The sequence below is a fragment of the Pleurodeles waltl genome, chromosome 10, assembly GCF_031143425.1.
Source record: "Pleurodeles waltl isolate 20211129_DDA chromosome 10, aPleWal1.hap1.20221129, whole genome shotgun sequence".
NCBI classification, from domain to species: Eukaryota; Metazoa; Chordata; class Amphibia; order Caudata; family Salamandridae; genus Pleurodeles; species Pleurodeles waltl.
Window position 1 is genome coordinate 247016380 of NC_090449.1, and position 21780 is coordinate 247038159.

The 21780-nt window shown below is 46.0% G+C and overlaps 1 long non-coding RNA gene across 1 annotated transcript in view; it reads left to right on the forward strand.

Annotated features, from left to right (window-relative positions):
* The window catches only part of LOC138261405 (uncharacterized), a 70001-nt gene extending 49481 nt beyond the window's left edge, over positions 1-20520 (forward strand). The window contains exons 2-3 of the long non-coding RNA XR_011199089.1: positions 16433-16576; positions 20414-20520. This is a non-coding gene — a long non-coding RNA (uncharacterized lncRNA). The remainder of the gene's footprint in view (positions 1-16432; positions 16577-20413) is intronic.
* The last annotated feature ends 1260 nt before the right edge of the window (positions 20521-21780 follow it).

The following is a 21780-nucleotide window of genomic DNA, read 5'->3' on the forward strand; positions in this document are numbered from 1 at the left end:
GGAAGATGGTGATTTTAGCACTGCAAACCCTTTGTTAATGCCATTTTCAGGGAAAAAAACACAAGCCTTCTTCTGCAGCCCTGTATTGTGGCTAATTTCTTGGTGTCTTCCAGGGGAACCCCCAAACTCTGGGTACCTCTAGAATCCCTAGGATGTTGGGAAAAAAGGACACAACTTTGGAATGGGTAGCTTATGTGGATAAAAATTTATGAGGGCTTCAGCGCAAACTGCCCCACTGTTTAAAGACACAGGAAACCGCCACCTTTTCCGGGCAGTACCATTGACATCAAAAGCCTGGTGGAAACAGACCTCAGAAGGGAAAGGACTCACCTTTGGAAACGCAGGGAACAACCACGCCGTCATGGAGCCGGAACTTCAGATATTTCCAGTGAGTTTCTACTTCCTGCTCCACCACGAACACCAACAACGGCGAAGACGACAAAGGTGAGTACAGCCGCCTAGCACAAGGGGGGGGGGAGTGACACACACACATGCAGCACACACACACCCACCCCCAACACCATACACACAATCAGCTGCAGTAATAAAACAAATTTACCCCTTACCCCTGAGGAATAATGCAAGCACTACAGGAATGTGATAAAGTGAGTGTAATAATATAAATACAGTCTAAATACGAAAATGTAATCTAATGGTATATACATATGTACAGTTCAAGGGATACTGCCCAGTCCTCATTGTGTGTGTGCCACAGGCCAAAGTCCAAGGCCCCACTTATCACCTGCGGCAACACAGAGAGAACACTTCAGGGGCATCAGTTGGAAAATAGGCAGGCACCTCAGGGGTATGGTGAACAGTGGGGCACTGCAGCTGGCAGATGGAACAAGACCACCTGTTCTGCAGCAGGCAACATGCCCCGTGCTTGATCCTGGGGAGTGCAAGGCCACAGTCTCTCAAGTAGGTGACTTGCCCACATGCTCTGGAGGGGGCAACATGCCCTGTGCTCTCTCCTGGGGAGTGCAAGGCCACAGTCTCCTGAGAGTGTGACTCTCCCACTGGTTCTGGAGGGGGCATTGTGCCCTGTTCTCTTGATCCTAGGGAGGCTGGGGTGGGTGGGTGTCTTACCTACTGGTTCTGGAGGGGACATCATGCCCTGGGAGAATGGGGTGGGTATGTGTCTAACCCACTGGTTCTGCAGGGGCATCATGCCCTGTTCTGTTGATCCTGGGGAGTGCAAGGTCACAGTCTCTCAGCTGGGTGACATTCCCACAGGATTAGCAGGGTGCAGGCTGCATGGAGTCATGACTACCTACTGTCCGCCAGTGGTGACAGCTGCTCAGTGGTAGTGCTGCTGCTGGTGGTGGTGGGGGGGAGTCTCCAGCCCATTGCCTGCAGCCTCGGATGGCTGCCCACTGCTGGTGGTGGTGGTGCTGCTGCTGGTGGTGGGGGGAGGCTCCAACCCATCCCCTGCATACTTGGACAGCTGCCCACTGCTGATGCTGATGCTGGTGGTGGTGGGAGGAGGCTCCAGCCCATCTCCTGTAGCCTCGAACAGCTGCCCATTGCTGGTGGTGGTGGTGGTGGTGGGAGTCTCCAGCCCATCCCCTGCAGCCTTGGACTGCTGCACAACCATGGTTGGTGGTGGGGGCTCCGACTGAGTCCTTGCACCAGACCCCTTGTACTTCCTGCCTGCTGGTGCAGGCCCCTTGCCCTTCCTGGCAGCACTTGGGGCAGGCTCCTTGCCCTTCCTGGCAGCAGCTGGGGATGGCTCCTTGCCCTTCCTGGCAGCACTTGGGGCAGGCTCCGTGCCCTTCCTGGCAGCACTTAGGGCAGGGTCCTTGCCCTTCCTGGCAGCATTTGTGGCAGGCTCCTTGCCCTTCCAGGCAGCAGCTGGGGCAGGCACCCTTTCCTTGAGGCTGCCTGGTGCCCTGGATCCTTTCCCACCACGAGTGGGTGTGGAGACTTCTGGGCCTTTGGACTGGGTGGCTGAGGTGCTTGCATTGGTTTTTCACCATCCTGGCCAGACGCGAAGGACAGGGGGGTAGGGAAGTGGTCAATGGTGGAGAGGAACAGTTTTTTAGGGACTTTGGGGCGGGAAGAGGGATAAGGTTTGAGAGTGGAGGAAGAGGGAGTGGTTGTGGGAGGTATCTATCTGCTGTGTTTGGTGCAGGTGCATGGGCTGGATGCTGTTGTGAGATGTATGGCTGTTGGATGTCTGAGTGCTTGCGTTTGTGTACCTTGGGGGGGGGCAGACACACTGGGTGAGGACACAGGGGACATGTGCATGGCTGTTGTGGAGGTGTCTGCCAGTGAGGTGTGTGTTCTACTAGGTGTGGTGGTGATGCCGGTAGTGGAAGAGGATGTAGTGCATGCAAGTGTGAGTGTAGACGCAACTGGGAGGGAGGTGGAGGAGGAGGGGGAGGACACAGTGGAGGCAGTGGATGTTGGTATGTCTGCATCTGGATGGTGTTTGTGTGAGTGCCTGTGGGATGATGTGTGGTGTCTGTGTTTGCCTATGCCACTCTTGTGTGTTGTCTTGTTGTCATGCTCATCTGCCTGTGTGCTTGGGATAGATTGGGATTGAGGGGAATGGGATTCGGAAGAGGAAGTTGGAGGGGGGAGGGTGGAAACAGGGACAATGGCTGCCATCAGAGAGGAGGCCAGAGCCTGGATTGATCTCTGTTGGGCCGCCAAGCCAGTGTGAATGCCCTCCAGGAATGCATTTGTCTGTTGCATTTGGGCTGCAAGCCCCTGGATGGCATTCACAATGGTTGACTGCCCTACAGAGATAGATCTTAGGAGGTCAATAGCCTCCTCACTCAGGGCAGCAGGGCTCAAAGGGGCAGGGCCTGAGGTGCCTGGGGCAAAAGAGATGCCCACCCTCCTAGGTGAGCGGGCACGGGCTACTCGATGAGGGGCTGCTGGTAGGGCGGTGCTGGTATGAGGGTGGCGGCTGTACCTGTAGCTGGGGAGGTCGCAGACGAGTCCGCCACCACCAGGGAGCTTCCATCGGAGGAGGTATCAGAGTCTGAACTGTCCCCTCCTGTCTCCACCGTGGTGCTCCCCTCGCCCTCCGTCCGACAGGTGCCCCCACCATCGGTGGACTCTGCCTCCTGTGTCCTGTGGCATGCAGCTCCCTCCGTCGCAGGGCCTCTGCACCTCCGCCAGATGATGCTAATCTACATAAGGACAGGATGACAAAACAAAAAGGAGGGGAAGAGACAAAGGATACACTGGGTCAATGGTTGCACCAACACCACTGTTGGCATACACACCACCGTCACACACAGGGAACAGCTCTATGCACTATGCAATGCACTACCAGTAATAATGCTAGCCACCAGGGCATGGGGAGGGGCATATACTGCCAACTGCAGCACACCTGGGACCCCCACAGCCCTGACCAGTTGCGGATGTCTACAAGCTAGGTAGCAGGATTATCACTTCAGAACCCTGCCCAACATGGGACCTACTCTGCAATGTCAGGTCTGGCCTAGGGGCACCCACTGACACATATCCCCCACCCGGGTACCCCCTACCATGTGTAAGTTGTAATGATAGGAACTGTACTCAACCCCTTGTGGCTGCTGTGATGCCCTCAAGCGCCCAACCAGCTCAGGATAACCCATTGCCAGTATGCGGGCCATCAGGGGGGTCAGGGTTCGACAGGCACACTTTCCTCATTGTGAGGCTATCCCCAGCTGGGCCAAAGCCGTCTTCCATGCCCAGTGTCTTAGGTCCTCCCACTGTTTCCCACAGTGGGTGCTCCGCCTGCCGTAGACCTCCAGGGTCTGCACCTCCTTGGCGATGGCACGCCATATACCCTTCTTTTGATGGATGCTGACCTGCAGAGGCAATACAGACAGGAAGACCATCCTGCCTGTTACACTTATGGCCCCCCATACCCCTTCACATCACCATTTGCACACACAGGGCCCAGCACACAAGCTGTACGCCGCCCAGGGGACATCCACCAACCCCCCCACACGAGGCCTTCAAACACACCACTCCATGCATTCATGCCCCATGCATCGTGCTCACAATGTACTCACCTGTTGGTCTGGAGGCCCATACAGCAGTCCGTACTGGGGTAGGACCCCATCCACCAGTCACACCAACTCCACCGAGGTAAAGGCAGGAGCCCTTTCCCCAGTCACACGAGCCATAGTAGGTTTCAGACACAGGTCACAGCAGCACATGCAGTGTAGGTCCTCTCCTGTTGAAGGTCAGGTAGCAAGTGAGTGATCAGATAGAAAATGGCGGTCATGTCCGCGGCGGTGCAAATTGTCACCGCCGGCATACATCACCATTGGCCACTGTACCCCATAGGGACCAATAATAACCAATGAGGAGTTGTACGGCGGTTCCCGACCGCCTCCTGCCACGTCGCACAACGTCAACGTATTTATCTCACTTCCACATGTCCCTCCACACAGGACAGGAGGACGCCATTTTGGAGGGGAGCAGGCCCTGGTTAATAACTGCGTCACAGTTCAAAATTGGACATACAGGACAAATACCACTGATACATTAAAAATTAACACCATGCATTGTACTGTTGTGGCTACGGTGTTCAGTTTGTGACCGGGTCCTTACTCTTTTGTCCCTTAGACTGCAACCGCTGCGGATGAATAGATGAGGACGACATACCCCTGTGTACAGACCCTTGGTGAACTTGCCAACAATAGAGGACTGGCACATTATCCTCACCTATAGACTTGACAAGGATACAATCACGGAGCTGTATGCCCATTTGGAGCCTGACCTAATATCTGCTATCCGTCACACCACTGGAATCCCCCCTCTTGTGCAAGTTCTATCTGTGCTCCATTTCTTGGCAACTGGTTCTTTCCAAGTGACAGTGGGCTTGGCAGCAGGAATGCCACAGCCAATGTTCTCAATAGTACTGACCAGAGTGTTGTCTGCCCTGATTAAAAACGTGTGCAGCTGCATTGTTTTCCCCCAGGAAGAGGATTTGGCCACAGTGAAAGTTGACTTCTATGCAATGGGACATATCCCCAACATTATTGGGGCAATTGATGGAACACATATTTTCAAAATGAACAGGTGTTCAGAAATTGAAAGAGTTTTCACTTCATGAAGGTCCAGATGGTGTGCTTGGCGGACCAGTACATCTCCCATGTCAATGCAAAGTATACTGGGTTGGTGCATGATGCCTTTATGCTGAGGAATAGCAGCATCCCAAATGTGATGTCCCAACTACAGAGGCACAGGGTGTGGCTAATAGGTGAGCCCTGGTTCCCACCCAGTATATTTTGCTGTATGGGTATGGTGTGGACCATATAGGGTATTGTGTGGCTAAATGTTGTCCTTCGATATTTGCAGGTGACTCTGGTTACCCAAACATATCATGGCTACTGACTCCTGTGAGGAATCTCAGGACAAGGGCAGAAGAATGTTACAATGAGGCACATGGGCGAACAAGAAGGATTATCGAACGTACCTTTGGCCTCCTGAAGGCCAGGTTCCAGTGCCTCCATCTAACAGGTGGATCCCTGTGCTACTCACCCAAGAAGGACTGCCAGATAATCGTGGCATGCTGCTTGTTGCAAAACCTTGCCTTGAGATGCCATGTGCCTTTTCTGCAGGAGGAGGAGGCTGGAGATGGCCGCGTGGCAGCAGTGGACCCTGTGGGCAGTGAGGATGAGGAGGCAGAGGAGGCAGAGGATGAGGACAACAGAACTGCAGTGATTCAACAATACTTCCAATGACACACAGGTAAGACAGTGGTACTTCACATTTCATTGTCATTTTTTGGATTATCTTTGTCACTGGCATGCTGTTATTTCCCACATGTATGCCCACTCACTGTACCCTTTGGCAACTCATTTTGCAGATGTTGGTGCCCCACTATCACTCCTGGTGTGATCAATGCAGCCAACTACAGGTCTTTCCTATGTGAACATTACTGTACAGTTGAATTGCAATGTTTGAACCTGGTTAAACAAATACATACTTAAAACATTTGACATACTCCATACTTGTATTTATTCAAAGGGTGTTTATTGAAGTGCTAAGAAAGAGAGGGGCAAGTGCATTGGGATGGGGTGATGATGGAGGAAAGTCCAGGGTATTGGTCCAGTCTATTTGTAGCACAGGTGCATTGGCCAAGGGGCCATAGGAAGGGGAGCAGTGGCAGTTCAAGGTGGACAGGGTGACAGAGTGGGACACAAGGGTGACAATCAGGAGAGTCTCATTTCCTGGCGGGGGTCTTGGCAATAGTCTCTGGCTTCTGCCTGGATCGCAGGGAATGTTTGTGGGGTGGTTTTCCTTCTGCAGGGGGAGGGGTGCTGGTGGCCTGTTGGTCCTGTGGCGAGGACTCCTGTCCACTAGCGGCAGTGGAGGTGGAAGGCAGTTCAGATGTCTGGCTAGTGGCAGGGGCCCGCCGTTGTAAGACTGCCTCCCTCATACTGTTGGCCATGTCTGCCAGCACCCCTGCTATGGAGACCAGGGTGGTGTTAATGGCCTGCAAGTCCTCACTGATCCCCTGGTACTGTCCCTCCTGTAGCCACCTGTTCTCCTGCACGTTGTCCAGGATCTGGCCCAGCGTCTCCTGGGAATGTTGGTATGCTCCCAGGATCTCGGTGAGTGCCTCCTGGAGAGTTGGTTCCCTGGTCCTGTCCTCCCCCTGGCGCACAGTAGTCCTCCCAGTTTCCCTGTTGTCCTGTGCCTCTGTCCCCTGAACCGTGTGCCCACTGCCACTGACCCCAGGTCTCTGATCGTCTTGGGTATGAGGTGTGCCCTGGGGTCCCTGTAGTGGTGGACACACTGCTGCTTGATGTGTCCTGGGGACAGAGGTATGGGTACGCTGGATGGGTGCTGTGGTGGTGTTTCCAGAGGGGGAGGCTCTGTGGTGGTGTGTGACTGTGGCTGGGTAACTGACTGTCCAGAGGTCCCTGGTGGGCAAGGTTGGTCATCCTGATCGAGGCGACCAAAGTTGCTGTCATCACTATGGGCCTCTTCAGTTGGGGGTCTGGATAGTGCTGGCACCTCTTCGCTGCTGACATTGGCTGGGGTACCTCTTGGGATGTAAATGCAGTGTTATTGTTTCTGTGTGTGATATATCAGTGGGTTGCCCTCTTTGGTTGTATTTGCCCTGGCAGCTTTCACTTGTGTACGTTGGTGTATGGTGGGATGTATAGTTCTCTCTAGTGTGCATGCTCGGAGATAGGTGTCCATGCAGGTCTGTGAGTGGTGTCCATGCATTGGTGTGGCATGCAGGGCTTGGCATTGGGATGAGTGTGATACGTGATGGTGGGGTGTGTGCGGGATGGAGTGATGAGCTTGAGGGTGAGGGTGGGGGTATGTGATGGCATGCTGGTAGGGGAGTAGTAGTGTTATAGGGTTGACTTACCAGAGTCCAGTCCTCCTGCTACTCCGGCCAGGCCCTCGGGATGCATGATTGCCAAGACTTGTTCCTCCCATGTTGTTAGTTGTGGGGGAGGAGGTGGGGGTCCACTGCCAGTCCTCTGTACAGAGAGTTGGTGTCTTGCTGCAATGGAACGTACCTTCCCCAGTAGGTCATTCGACCTCTTCCTGATGTCATCCATTGTTCTTGGGTGCTGTCCCATGGCATTGACCCTGTACACAATCCTCCACCATAACTCCATCTTCCTAGCAATGGATATTTGCTGCACCTGTGCTCCAAATAGCTAAGGCTCTACCCTGATGATTTCCTCCACCATGACCCTTAGCTCCTCCTCTGAGAATTGGGGTTGTCTTTGTGGTGCCATGGGTGTTGTATGAGTTGTGTGGGTGAGGGTGTGTAGGGTGATGTGTTAGGGTGTGCGATGTGGGGTGCGAGGGTGGTGTATAAGTGATGGTGGTGTGCGGCTCTGGTTTTGTCTGTAGTCGTGGTGTCTGTCTTGTTCCAATGGTTTGTAATGGTAAAGGGTTGTGGGTAATGTGGGTGTGTGTTTTATAGTGGTATGAGTGGGTGAGTGTGGTGTGGATATGTGTGTCAGGTGTGTGTTATTTAAATTGTCCAATGTGGTAGTGTTTTGTTAGTGTGTGTGTGTTTTGAGTGCGGCGGTTTGTGCTGCCAATTGTTTACCGCCACTGAATGTCTGCCGTGGTGATTCGTGAGTCATAATGTGATGGGCGTTGTTCTGTTGGAGTAATGGTGTGGGTTTGCATACCGCCAGTTTATCACTGACCCTTGGTGTGGCAGAATTGTGTGTGTGGCTGAATAGTGACGGATTGGTGTGTGTGTGTCATAATATGGTGAACGGATATCCACAGCGCGGTGGTATTTTGGCGGCAGTCTGCATGGCGGTCAGAGGGATTTACCGCCAATGTCATAATGAGAGCCTTAGTTTCTATAGAAAAAGTGTTTTGTTAGTTTTGGCTAATACTTTGGCGCAGTTTGATTAATCTTCAAAACATTTTCCAACATAATACAAAACTCACTTCAGCTGCTGTCTGGAAAGTTTCTTGGTGATCCATCAAGCGGGGGCCGAGAGAAAGAGGGGGTCCCAAAACACGTTTCCCCGTTCATTTTTCTATAGGGATTTTGAACAACGATCGCGCCCAAACTACTGGACGGAATTGCACATTTGGCAGGAAGGTAGCTCTTGGTCCAGAAAGAGCCCTTTTTGCTATTTTGTGGCTGCACAAACCCTCCTGATCTCATGCTGAGATCTGATTGGCTGCCAACACTTCAAAAAGGAAGTGTTGACAGCCATCTTGAAAAATAAGAAAAGGGGTTAGGGTAGAGTCACCCTGACCCCTTAGCTCTGGTGCTGGGGTCCCAGAGCCAATAAGCATCTTCTAAAAAAAATATTTGGCCGGAGTGGATCCGCTGAAAAATTTGCAGAAAAAATCAAGTGTGGGCTCCCGCATTTGCTTTAACTGAAGCTCCAGGTGGGCCAGGTCCCAGGGGCATTTATGAATGCAGGGGGATCCTCTGGTTCCTACGCAGCCCCGGGAACCACCACCTCCCAGAGGCACTTGTTATATATCACATGCAGGGGGAGGCGCTTCGATCCCCGCAGCCCCCTGGGACTGTCACCTCCCCAGAGCACACATTCAAAACAAATGCAGGGGGAGGCGCTCTGCACCCCCGCAGCCCTGGGGACCACCACCTCTCCGAGGCACACATTGTATTTCACTGTGAGGGGCTGCGTGCCCCCCCCACAGCACCGGGGACCGTCACCTCCTGGGGGCCCACATTTGTTTCAATGTGGGGGACCCCTCGTCCCCCACAGCCCCATGGCCCATCACTTCCCTGGGGCACACATCTATTTTAAAGTGGGGGTGCCACATGCCCCCCGCAGCCTCGGAGACTACCACCTCCCAGGGAAAATTTGAAAAACAAAGAAAGGGGGGCCGTTTTGAACTCCCACAGCCTCCCTGGAACTAAATGCAGATTTAGAGGGGAGAAGCACAGCCCCACTTCGAGGAGCCACAGATGGCCCTGGGGACCACCACCCCCCAGGGCCTGCTCCTTCTATGTCCCAGGGTGCTTACTCCGGGACGCAGCTGTTCGCTTCTGCTTGGTAGGAGCTGAGAGCAAACAGAGTCTGCTTTCTGCAAGAAAGCTGTCAAACAGCTTTCCCTTGCAGAAAGCAGAGTTTTCATCTGTCAGACAGAAGAAAAAATTGCTTCCACATAAAGGGAGCTGGTACTTGAAGCAGCTCCCTGCTTGTGGGAGCAAGGCCAGCTACAACAGGACGTGGGGAGCCAGCTAGGACCTTGGGGGCCTTTAGGCTTCCCCCCATGGTCCTGTCACTCGCTCTCTTTTTTTTCCATCCCATAATGGGATGGAAGAGGGGGAGATAATCATTGCAATGGTCTCACCATGCAATGACGGCATAGCACAAGTCACCTGTGACATAATGGTTAAGGTCACAGACCCTCATACTGAAAATTGAAGTTTCTAGTCCAGATGTGTCTGTGGTCATTCCCTACTTTAATTTGTTTTCGACATAAAAAATTGCAGGTTCATAATAAAAGGTGATCTCACTCTTTTTAATTGACAAATATATATTTCTTTTAATTTTGTCCAGAAATATCTCATTCTGAGGATATCATCCATCAAAGCCTAAAAAATACCCTCTCTCCCTCTCACTCTTTCTCACTCTTCCACAATTTCTCTTTTTCAATCTCTTTCACCCACTCACACATCTAATCAGACCGTCAGGCACCCACTTACAGACCCACTCACACTCAAGTACCCACCCACAGATTCACTCACACTCATGCACCTACTCACAGACCCACTCAGACCCTCATTTACCTGCTCACAGTCCCACTCACACTCATGCACCCAAAAACAGACCCACTCAGACACTCACACATCCACTCACACTCATGCACCTACTCACAGACCCACTCAGACCCTCATTTACCTGCTCACAGTCCCACTCACACTCATGCACCCAAAAACAGACCCACTCAGACACTCACACATCCACTCACAGACCTACTCAGACCCTGGTATAGCCACTCACAAACCTACTGAAAGCCCCACGCACCCATGAACAGACCCACACAGAAACTGACACACCCACTAAGACTATGATGCACCCAGTCTCACACCCAGACAGACACTTTCATACCCACTCTTATCCCAAGATACACCCTAACACACCTATTCTCATACCCAGAGAGACAAGACGCTGTCATCTTCCGCTGCGCACGGCCAAAGCGCCATGAGCAGTGTGGGGTGAGTGGTTAGTGTGGTTGGCCATAGGGTCTGGCCGCAGACCGTGCGTGACAGTGGTTGGATTAACGGATAGTAATGAAAATTACCTTACGTTAAAAAAACATAGAAGTTCACTGAAAAAAACAAAGGTTGTATTTAGGAAATGGAATTTTAAAAACATAAAAATGAATTTAAAAAAACAAAGGTTACAGGGACGTTATAGTTAGGCTCACATTTTAAATGTGCCAACCCATACAAATTCAACTGCCATGCACAGTCATCTGATCAATAATTTTACTGCAGTTTTATAGTGACATTATCAATGATGTTATCAAAGATGTAATGAGAGCTGTAATTTGTGGGTTAATTAACAGTGCATGGCGAGGGCGGAAGATATATTTACCTTAGGGCACAGGTTATAGTTATTTTAGATAACTCTCTAACTATAACGGGTGAATTTCTATGGTTATATAAATATAGATATATACACACACACACACACCTAGTTAGGAAAAGCCTTTTTTTACTCCCGTTTGTCGAATCTTCATGAAATGTTCAAAATTAGTATGCCAGTCACTGCAGCTGCTATGTGGAAAGTTTCAGGGGGATTTGTCAAGTGGTGGCAAAGAAACTGGGGGTGTCCCTAAAGATTTTTTCCCCATGCAATTTCCCATAAGGATTGTAGACAGGACTACAGCACGAACAGCTGGATAGAATCACAACAAGTTTGAAAGAAAGGTAGCCCTTGGTCCAGAAAGAGCCGTTTTTGCTATTTAGTGGAAACATGCTCACTAATTTTGGAATTGTTAAAGGACAAAGACATTTCTATATCTAGGGACACAGATCCTCCATGGATCCCACAGATATCATGCTGAGAATTCATTGGCTGCAAATGGTCCAACTAGGAAGTGTTGACAGGCATCGTTGGACTGGGACTCGCCATGTCCCAAGAAAAAAGGTTAAAAAACCTATATGGGGTTAGGGTATGCCTACCCTGACCCGTAGGCCTTGTGGGTGGGACTAAAACATGTTTTCTTTTCATTTTTGCCACAAATGTATGGAGGATCTGCAAATCCATGCAAAAAAAAAAAAACAAGCACAGTCTCCCACCCTTATTTGTACTGCAATCCCTGGACAGGCCTGGTCCCAGGGGAAAATGTTAATATTTTGTTTTCTTTTCCACTGTTTTCACTGCTTTTTCCTTGCAATTTTTGTGTGCCTTCTCCTTTCTTTTCTTTTGTTTTAACTGTTTCTCCTTGCTTTCCTCCATTTTCTTTGTGCCTTCTCCTTGCTTTTCCCTCATTTTCACTGCTTCTCCTTGCATTTTCTCAGTTTTTTGGCCTTCTCCTTGCTTTTCCCTCATTTTCACTGCTTTCTCTTTGCATTTTCTGCTGTTTTTTTGTTTTCCCTGATTCTCACTGCTTTCTCCTTGCCTTTTTCCCATTATATGAGTGCCTTCTCCTTGGTTTTCTCTAATTATCACTGCATTCTCCTGGCTCTCCCCCATTTTTTAAGTGCCTCCTCCTTGCTTTTCTTTTGTTTTAACTGTTTCTCCTTGCTTTCCTCCATTTTCTTTGTGCCTTCTCCTTGCTTTTCCCTCATTTTCACTGCTTTCTCCTTGCTTTTTCTGCTGTTTTTTTGTCTGCCCTTATTCTCACTGCTTTCTCCTGGCTTCCCCCCCATTTTTTAAGTGCCTCCTCTTTGCTTTTCTCTCATTCTCACTGCTTTCTCCTTGCGTTTTCCCCCCTTTTTGTGTGCCTTCTTCTAGCTTTTCTCTCATTCTCACTGCTTCCTCCTTGCATTTCCCCTATTATTTGTGTGCCTTCTCCATGCTTTTCTCTGTTTTCACTACTTTCTCCTTGTTTTTTTCCAAGTTTTCTGTATGATTGCTGCTTGCTTTTCCCTTATTTCCCTACTTTCTCCTTGCTTTTTCCCCTGTTTTTGTGTGCATTCTCCATGCTTTCCCTCATTTTCACTGCTTTCTGCTTACTTTTTTCCTTATTGCCACTCCTTCATGCCACCTGTTATTTCCCGCCTAGCCCTGCTTAGCCTGCCTACCGCATCCCAGTGCCCCTCCCTCCTCCCAGGGCCTACACTGGGACTCCCCCACAGCCTCCAACAAGAAGGAAATAGGTTCCCTGGGTGGGGTCAGGGCACCCAACAATTTAAAGGGAGGCCCATAGGGGATGGGGTCCCCCTTTAAAAACTGGCCAGGTCCCGGAGGTGGGATCCCCAGGGCCAATATAGGTCCAATGAGGGGAGCTGCGTGCCTCCTCCTTGCTTTAAATGCTGGGCAGGCCCCACGTTATGGGGTCCCTCGGGCCATTATTGGCCCACAGAAGGGGGCAGCATGCCTGCCTTTGCTATAAAAAGGTGGAGGGCCATGCAGCATTGGGTCCCTGTGACCGATATTGCCTGGGAAGGGGAGACTGCGTGTCCCGCTCCCTTGCTGACTGCCTTTGTGGAGTTTGGCAAAAGGCCTGGCATCAGACCAGACCCTGTGGCCAACTCCCTGCCGCGCACAGCCAAATTCCTTGTGCAGCAAAGGTTGGATTAATGTATGTTAAGTATTACTTTAAAGAAATTCATTGAAAAAACAAAGGTTACAGGGAATTTATAGCTAGGTTTACATTTTGCATTCACAAAACCATAGAAATTCAGCAGTTATAGATACAGTTCTCTCAAGTAACTTTAACTTGTGCCCTAAGGTAACTATAACTAGCGGTCTAAGGTAACTATAACTCACACCCTCGCCATGCACTGCTAATTACCCCAGATACTACAGCACCCATGACAACTTTTATACCGTCAATAAAAATATGAATGAAAATTAGCAGTCAAATTATTGAAGAAAAAACTGTGCATGGTGAGGGTGCGAGTCATAGTTACCTTAGGCTGCAAGTTATAGTTACTTGAAATAACTCTAACTATAACTGCTGAATTTTTCTAGTTTTGTGCAAGTAAATTCAGAATTTGTATATATCCTACTGGTGTTTGCCAGTTGGTAGTTAAGGTTAGGACCATGTTTCCATAGAAAAAGCATTTTTTGACTTGCCTACATCTTTGGCACCGTTTCCAAAAAAAGTGTGCCAGTGTTTCTTGTTGCGCACTGAAAGTTTTGAGGTGATCTGTCAAGTGGGAATCCCGAAAAGGAGGGAGGGGTAAAAAAACATGCATTTCCAATGTTAATTCCCATAGGAGTTTTAAACACAATGACAGCCCGAACATGTGGATGTAATTCTGGCAGAAAGCTAGATTGTGTTCAACAGATTGTGCTTCTGGTTATTTATTGTAAATCTGTTCAGTAGTTTTTGAGATATTAAAAGAAGAAACAAATTTGTATACCTAGGCCCGCGGATTGATCGTGGTGTTTTCTTAACGATCAATGCAAATTTGCACACCAACAGGAATACTGTGATTGGATCGCCATAACCTGAGCAGAAAGTTGTGGCCATTTTATGTTATGAGACACGATCACTAGCCCTGAAACTAAAAATGATAAGTGGCACAAGGGGTCAGGGTGGAGGTACTCTGACCCCAGGAGTGTGATATACGAGTCTATGCAGGTCACATTATTACTTTTTAATGTTTTATTCACACTGAGCGATATTCTCGAATACATTGCTATGCTCAGCGCAGCCCCGTGTATTGTAGCAACAACTTTGCGAATATCGATGACAACAAAAAACATTGACAGTTATTAATACACTTATTCATTCACTCACAGTAGCACTCAGAAACTCATGTACCCACTCATAGACCAACTCAGCCACTCATGCAGTCACTCACATATCCACTCAGACATGCATGCCCCCACTCACATACTCACTTGGACACTCATTTACCCACTCACAGAGCCACTCAGACACTTATGCACACATTCACAGACCCACTCAGACCCTCATGAACCAACTCACACACCCACTCAGACACTCATGCACACACTCATAGACCCACTCAGACCCTCATGCACCCACTCACAAACTCCCTCAGACACTAACGTACCCACTCACAGACCCACTCGGAGTGTCAGACATCCATTCTCACATCCACTCAGACCCTCACACACCCACTCAGACACCCATGCATCAACTCACAGACCCAGTCAGACACTCACGCACCTGCTCACAGACCGACTCAGACCCTTACGCACCCATTCACAGACACGGTCAGACCCAAACGTACCCACTCATAGACCCATTTGTACTCTCATGTACCCACTTACAGACCCATTCATGTGTGCATGCTGCCACTTAAGTACCCTCTGAGACCCTCACGCACCCACTCATAGTCCCACTGAGACACTGATGTACCCACTCACAGACCCACAAATACACTGATATAGGGACTCAGAAAGTCATTCACCGACTTACAGACCCACTCAGAATCATGTACCCACTCAAACACACACACCCAATCAGAACCCACTGAGACCCTGATGTACCCACTCACAAACCCATTCAGACACTGACACACCTACTCACAGGCTCACTGACACTGTCAGACATCCACTCACATACCCAGTGAGACCCTCACGCACCCACTCACTGTCCCACTCAGAGCTCCACACAGCAACTCACAGACTCACTCAGACCCTCATGCACCCACTCACAGACTCACTCAGATCCTTATGCACCTACTCATCTACCCACTCAGACCCTCATGTACCCACTCACAGACTCATTCGTACACACATGCACCCACTTACCGACCAACTCATGCCTTCATGGATCCACTAAAAGACCCATCTCAATTCATGCACCCACTCACAGACTTATTAAGACACTAATGAACCTACTCAGACCCACTGAGACTCTGATATACCCACTCAGAGACCCACTTGGATAACCTTTATCACACTCACTGAAAGATGTTATGAGAGAGTTTGTCAAAGTCTGTTACACGCAGTGACAGACGCAGTCAGAGAGTTACACATGAGTGTAGAGAGTCATTTTGAAGGCGATGTTCATAGTCTGTTGTAGAAAATGTCCTTATATATAGTTATAAATATTGAATGGGCTGGTGTGTATTGAAAGCCTGCTTTTGTTTTGCGTAGACATGACTATCTCTGAACGATCCTGCTAACTCAACCTTTATGATATGCTGTAGGTATGCCATTAAGCATGGTGCATTGTGCTTAAGTGATTAAGAACTGTACTTTTCAGTTTTATAATCTTACTCATGCACTTGCAGATCCCTAACCCTAGCACTACATAGAGTAAACCCCTCATCAAGGAACTGACGTTCATGTTTCCAGAGCATAGATCCTGTGTCTCAGCCAGTGACAGAGCAACAGAAACACTTCTACATTCCCTCATGTACTCCGAAAATACTTATATATGCAGCACTATCAAAGGCAATTGTAGATACACTCACATACCCCTGTATTCCCTAAAACAGGCACTAAGGTATTTGTTCAGCCACTTACGTACAAATATACAGAGCCATATAGGTACTAAAACAGACACTCACATACTGGCAGATGTACTAAAACATCTCATGGCGCTACTACAGAAGGACTCTGACATTCACTCAGATAAACAGGCAAGTACTATCACAATCTTGTCATGTATCCAGACAAATACTGCTTTAATCACGGGTGAGACCTATTAGTGCAGAGTCTGTGTTGGCCTCTGAAAGCCCTTTTTCACGATAAGCGGACAGAGATACATTTTATAATTAATAGAACAACGTTATTGATATTATAATAAGACAACTGTTTACATTGATACTAACCTAATTAAAATGTTTACTGCAAAAAGATATCATTCAAAGCCACATCTACTTTCTTTTGATTATTTTCAGATATCAATTTCTTCTTAACTACACACACAATGCCTTTAAAAAGTAAGGCAAGAAAGAAACAGAGACAACAAGACTATCACCTCACAATTGAGAAACAAAAGGGGCAAAATGCAGAAATAGTAGTGAAAGAACAAAGAACTGCTGGTAAGAGAACAAAAATATTTATTAAAATGGGATGTGGTCAACCTGAAAGATAGCAAAATGAAGTACATAAGAAGCAAAGTTTGACACCAACTAGGAAAAGTGTATAAGTATATGATATGACACGTAAAAATTACTACAATGAAACACAGAGTTTAACTAAAAGGCAGTGCCAGTTCAAGGGAATAAGAGTTAGAATGTTCCATAGCAGAGTAATCTAGAATCTAATGAGAAGAATGAAGAAGTATAAAAGAAGGAGAGAAGCTGTCAGACAGACGGATACAGTTGATAAGGCCTTTGCTCTGAAAAGGAAGCTATTTATTTTGATTGTAAGCAGAATTAAAACACTAGATAAATAGTGTTGTGTATGAGGAGAAAAAGACAAAAGAAAAGGCTTAAAAACAGAACTAACTTTTGCAAAGTTATTAGTAGTGAATTAAAATATACTTTTAGTACTGAGCCTTTCTTTAATGAAGGTACGGACTTGCAAGAGAACAGACTAGTGTGTACTGTTGATGAATTTGGATTTTGATATGAGATGAAAGGTGTTTTTTCTATTGAGAAAGAGGTAATAGTACCTCGAAATGTAGATTAAATCTACAGGGAGATTCACTAGCATGTTTATCAGAGAAAGTGTGCCAAAGTATGTTTCATCATTTTAGAATGTTAACTGTACATCACTCACAAATGCAAACTTTAGTTAGGAGGCTGTACCATGTCAAGATTCCTGCACTATGTTTAGGAGAAATGAATAGAGCTCTTCTGTGGCATAAGTAGAAAAGGTTTGTGATGATGTGCAGTTTCATTTCTTTGGTCCTGAAGAGGAGTGCAGAGAAAACCAACACTTGGAATCTACAGGTGTAGCAGAACAGGAGACAGGTATTACTGTTGATAACTTTCATGAAGAGATTAGAAAGTTTAAACAGTCTGTTCAGAGAAAGTAGGCTGTGTTTGTATATGTTGTCGGTGCACTCACTACAAAACTCAAACTCGTTTTGTTATTGTGTTTTCAAAAACTGAAGAAGACAACCGAGATAAGTGGCAAGAATTTGCAGCTTATTTATTTGTAGAGGAATGCTTTGATTGTTCCACATGACAAATTATATGCAAGGGTTGTTATAATAAATTAGAGGACAGCAAAATACCAGCTAGAGCAGTGTACAACAAGTTAGCCCTAGTTTATTTTCCACAAGAACTTCAAGATTTGAATGCTTATGAATTTATACTTATAAAATGCTTACATTCATTTCAAGCTATAGTCCGCATGGGGCCAAAGACAGGAAAGTTACCTCCAAATGAGCTCCAGAAAGGTCTAAAAGGTAGAGTTACCATTAGGTAGAGTTGTGTACTTACCAATTGGTTTAAAGCAGAATGTTGAAACTATAGGTGTGCATAGAGATTTGGAAGAAGGAATTGTAATTCTAATCACTGGTGTGACTACCAAGAGTAAAGTACTTTGGCAAAAGTTAGTAGATGTTAGTAAAGTTAAAAAAACAATGTTATATTGAGCACAAAATAACATTTACTATATAAATGTATATGTTCTTCCTGATATTACACATATGGGGGATGACTCACTATCATCAAAGGTCATATTGAAAAGGTGGAGCGATCCAGAATGGAAGAAATTTACGAACAGTACAGTATTCATCCTCTACATTCTAAAGATACTATTGGAGAAGGTATTGATCTATTTCAAATAAAGGAAGTGAAAGGAGTTCAATTAAGTGTGTGGGAGAAAAGTTTAGAAACTCAATGTTTCCCACATCTGTTTCCTACGGCCTGTACAAACACCAGCAGGCGAATACAGATCAACTAGATTTTATTCAGAGGAGCCTGGATTTCGTCAGTGTATTTCTTATATATTTCACTTACTATTTGAGAGCGAGTTGTCTGGATTAGCTTATGCAGGAAATCACATTTTTAAAACAGGAAAAAATCTGTTGAATCTGTCAGCAAGAGAATTAGTTGGCAAAGTTCATGGAAAAGACAAAAACCTCGAATACAACTTGATTAATGTCATTGCATGTCAAAGTGGTACAAACAACTGTTGGTATCATTGTCATGGTGAGTTGAAATGCATGTTGAGAAACCTAGGAACACCTACTTGGTTTCGGGGATGGGATGCATAGGATGACATGCCTCAATTTTTACTAGAAGCAAACTTCAACGTAAAATCTGACACCAGGAGAAGGAGAACTCTGTTCATCGGACCCTGCAAACGTTTGCAAATATTTTAACCACAGGTTTCAAGCAATGGTTGCTTAATCTGCAAAAAAATAATCCTCCTCATGGTGAAATGACTGATTTCTTTTGGCAGAAAGAGTGACAAGCTGTTCACATATTCACATGCTATTATGGGTAAAAAGTGTCCCTAAGTTTGGTACAGACACTGATGAGCCTATCTTGTCTTTCATAGAACAGTATGTTACATGTGCCATTCAAAAAGAAAATTCTGACAAACCTAGGGCCAAAGATCAGCTAAGAGAATATCTTCTGCACCATATCATTTGGTACAACATTTAATAAGTGACAGAACTTTAATACATTTTGCTTCAGAGATCCAAGACCTTTTTGATATATGTATAGGATCAATAATGTTTACTCTCAACACTCAACAAGATGCATAAGAATTTTTCATGGTCATCCTTGGAGTCTTAGAACAAGAAGTAAGCACTGATGATCTATTTAGAACCATGACTGTGAAAACTGTTTTTTAACATCTAGCATTGAAATCAATTCTTAACGATTTCTTTACTTAACATTACCAGATTCTAAAACTGTTCCTTTTTAAAAATTGTACAGAAATGCTAACCATAATATGCCCTGCCCAAACTTCAGATCTGACCTTATCTCGTCATTGTTTCTACAAAGAACAGGAAAATACCTTAAAGTAATGCTACGGCTATGCAGACCAGATTATTCAAATTGGAAACTCAAATTACAAACTTCAAATTTGGACAATTATCACTTTCAGGAAGAACTTTTACTTGTTTGGCTATTATCTTTCATGAAGGAGTTAATACAACCTCTGGACACTACACTGTACAGTTAAAAAGTGAATCTGGATGTACATAATGCAATAACATCAACCTGAAATACCAACCACAACTTCCCTTCAAACTACCAAACTCATATCTTCTATTTCTTCAACCAAAGTTCTGAGGAAAAAGTATGGTTAAAAAAGTGGCATACAGTGTTTCCTCTACGTGGTTCATGTGTTTTTTTTTATATTATTCAGCCTATTAAGGGTAATGTCTTTTAAAAAGATCACAAATGTCAAGAGCCCTTTTACTGTTCCAGAAAGGAAATAATATGTCAAGTCTTTACAACTAATTAAGTCAACCGGAAGAACATACTCCCATTACAGCAGCTTGAAGTTGAAAGAATGAAGTTCCTTCAAAACTAACCAACCAAACATTTACATCCTAAATGAGGTTAAAAAACTACTGTGTGGGATTCCATATAAATTGATTATCGGCAGAGAAGACATCATTTGGCCTACCAGGGATGATGTTTTTCAGAAGGATCTCTAAAATTGAAAAGTACTTCACATTTATTTCTGGTATTATACCAGATATAATTATTCAAGAAAAATGATTAAAATGTGCTTGTTTAGATTACTGCAGTAACTATAGAGAAACCCACTAATAAATGATTTGATATACTGTGCAGCTTTTTTTGTTTTTTTTTACAATACATTGATTGTTTTTTGCCGACTGTGCAAAGGTGATGCCTTTTACAAACCATCATTTACTGTTAAGAAGTATAAAAGCTGAGAACAGTAAAAAGTATGAAGATTAAATACTAACATATCTTTATCTTTCTTTCCAATAACAGCTGCAGTTGATTGACGTTAGATGTCTCACAACAGTTCTTGAAGCACAGACGTATTGCTCAGAGATACCATGGAGAGTTTTTTTTAAAAATAAACTGCTCTTGCCATACCTTTCCATTAGTTTCTTTTGCTTATTTTCTACTTAAATTTTCAGTCGAATACAACTGATTTTCAGGTAGTCACACAACAGCTTAATCAATCATTCAAGCACTCGCTCATACAGTCAGTCACATAACCATTCACTCACCCATACAGCCACTAAAAAAAACATTTACTCACCCATAGATTCACTCACTCAGCTCAACATCCACTAGCACAGGCACTACCCAGTTACTTACCCATACATGCACTCATACACTCAGTTAATCTCCAGTACACCACTCATGCACTCCCTCGTGCACTCACCTATACACCACTCGCACAACTACTCACTCACACATACAGCACATTTTATCTTTTTTTAACCGTAAAAGGCGGTTCTGAAAAGAACCATTTTATTCTGAAACTTAAAAAAAAAAAATCCTAGAATGTTTTATTTTTAGTATTTTTAATCAAACAAAGTGGCAACAAGGAGAAAAGACATTGCAAGAAGCAACATAAAAACAGTTAAAAAAATTAGGATTCATGAAAAAAAATAACATTTGTGTTGGTTAGCAGCTTCAACAATGGCATCAAAGGAAAGTTGACCAGCTATGAGGGTAGTGCTGCAGTCTAGGCAGTATGTGCCAACACGCCTCAGCTCAGGGGCTATTCAAGGACGATGCTTCTCCACCTCACTTGCGACTTTCTCTCCTAGGACAGATGATGTACTTGATGAAGTAGAAGGTGCCTCTCCTTCTCTCTCCCTCCTTGCCCTCCTCAAGCTGTTTGAGTGGTATGTTTTTAAATGGTACAACATAGATGTTGTACCACAGGAATACTTTTTATTTGTACCTCTTGAGAAGGTCTTCCTACACATGCTGCATTTTACCAATCTGGCAACTGTCTTCTATTCTCCTGAGGTAATTGATATGAATTCCCATGCAATGCTTTGCCTTTGTGGTGCAGGTTCTTCTTCAGCACACTCTTCTTTTTCCACCTACTGCTGCTCTGACTGTTGTAGAACCTCCTCCTGCTGATCCCCATCTATTGCCATTCTGTTTGCAAAAATTAGCAAGAAAACCCAAAATATACTGCACCTAGTAAAGCACACACCTGCTCCAATGAACAAACCACAAATGAATGGAAGCTTCAAGAACTCAAAAACGTCAGGAGACGTCCTATGAACATTACTGAAAACTGTTTTCTCCAATCAAATCACTTTCTACATGGTCACATGTTTTTCGCAGCTACGGACGTCATCACGGCTACCAACATCATTGCGAAAACG